Source organism: Austrofundulus limnaeus, unplaced genomic scaffold (genome assembly GCF_001266775.1).
Source record: "Austrofundulus limnaeus strain Quisiro unplaced genomic scaffold, Austrofundulus_limnaeus-1.0 Scaffold6, whole genome shotgun sequence".
Taxonomy (NCBI): domain Eukaryota; kingdom Metazoa; phylum Chordata; class Actinopteri; order Cyprinodontiformes; family Rivulidae; genus Austrofundulus; species Austrofundulus limnaeus.
The window spans coordinates 2,167,154-2,169,165 of record NW_013952408.1 but is presented as its reverse complement, the minus strand read 5'-3'; the positions used below and the strand labels follow the sequence as shown (position 1 = coordinate 2,169,165).

General features: G+C 38.4%; 1 protein-coding gene across 1 annotated transcript in view; it reads left to right on the top strand.

Annotated features, from left to right (window-relative positions):
• Nucleotides 1-2,012, top strand: part of dhx30 (DEAH (Asp-Glu-Ala-His) box helicase 30) — a 13,446-nt gene that overhangs the window by 9,501 nt on the left and 1,933 nt on the right. The window lies entirely within an intron of this gene.

The window sequence follows — 2,012 nt, the reverse complement described above, 5'->3', positions numbered from 1 at the left end:
AGCTGAAACCATCTAAATAATATAATATGTTTGAATAAAATAGTCTTTTAAAAAAGAAATCTGTCTAACAAATAAAACATTTGTATGTTTGAAGTTATTTTGCTCTGTGCAAAAGACAGATATTTACTGCTTGGACTGGAGAGTGTGGAAAGCTGGTTTAACCAAGGCCGAAGTGAAGACCAAACAGGAGCTGTGCATCTGAGGGACATGTTAGTCTAAAAGACATTTAACCCTGAAATGTTCAGTTTGTGATGTTTAAATGACATACACCAAGCCCCTCGGCCACTTAGGTAGTTTACAAAACTTATGTAGAGTAAAAAAAATTAAAGGGGACCTATTATGCAAAATTCACTTTTAAAGGTTTTTATACTCAAATTTGGGTATGTACTTCTTTAAAAAAACAGTCCTAGGACCAAAAAAAATGCACCCAGGGGCATATTTACTGTAAGTAAATGTATTTTTAATGTATATTAATGACAAGTTTTATACTTTATACATTTTGTGATGTCACAAGCCGTATGACAACCCACCGCATCCTGCATTCAGCCCCTTACTTAGCAACCAAACCATGGGTGAGGCCCCACCTCCTCAGTATAAAAAGTTGTTGCGGTTGTTGTTGTGTAATGCGCAGCTCATTTCACAACAAGCCTTCCGGGGTTCGAGACCGACATGGACACAAACTATTTAATTATTTATTTTCGTTCGTTATGAACACATTTTCTCATGTACCTCTATTGTTCAGCTTTTAGCTTTTTTATTGTTTAGCCTATTTGTTCGAGCTTCTGAGGTATTTTGACCACTGCTGCTCCAATTACCTGCCCTGGTAACAGCATGCAGAGTGAGCGCAGAGCTCCGACGGCGGGAGCTGCGACCGCGACTCTGCCTCTGGGTCTGACTCAGGGTCTCGTATATACGGTTGTACAACGGAGCTTCTGCTATTATTAGCCATGCTAATGTAAGCACTGGCTTTGGAGGTCGGAGTTAATGTCAACAGATTTTAGGAGGGCGTTACCAACAGAGCTCATTAACATAAACGGCTTGTTCTGAACGGAAGTCAGAGCAGGCAGAACTAGAAAATGGGAAATTTTATTATCTGAGAATTATTTTGTGCATTAAATTGAATGAACATGGTCTGGATAGCCCACAAACATACCATAAAAATTTCTAGGACCCAAAATTGGTCTCCTTTAAATACAAAAGTTGTTGGACTGATTTGGCATCATGTCCTGAGACGTTGCAGCTGATAGGAGTCATAAAACAGAACGGGGACGTTAGATGCCCTGACGCCCCTATATATAAATGTTAAATGAGTGAAGGAAAATGAGTACCAAGCAACAACCCTAGGTCCTCCACTGACAACCAGACCAAAAATTTTATATGCAACTCTGATTATAGCTCAAAAACTATAAAACATAGGAGTTTCAGATTTTCTTTGGTTGTTTAGGTCTAAGGAGGGGCTATCCATCATATTAACCAACCCCCCCCCCCACCCCCGGACCCCCAATTTATCTGAAAGAGGGGTATCTAGACATACAGAAATGGTTATTGCTCAAAAATTATTAAAACATAGGAGCTTCAGATTTTCTTTGGTTGTTTAGGTCTGATGAGGGGCTATCTATCAGGTCAACCAATGCTTTAGGTCATATGAATATTCTGAGGTCCAAAAAGTGGAAAACTTTTCAAACAGAATACATCGGTGACTTGCTTTGGCTAAACTTTCTGAGCAGGTCATTAAATTTTTTAAAGCAGGTGTCTGTGAACCGAAGCAACATTGTAAAAAAGAGCAGATCAAATATTCTTTAAGAGCTGTGTGAGAAACTGATGACGTCACACAGAGAACCAGTTATCACTGCTAAAGGATGTTCAGACTGATGAAATATTGGACAAAATATATCTTAATAATTTTGTCTTTATTTTCATTTAATAAATAATGACACAGTGGAAACTGGTGTGTTTTTGTAATAATTAGTAGAATTTGGTACAGACCAGGGGTCAGATTTATAAAGGATTGC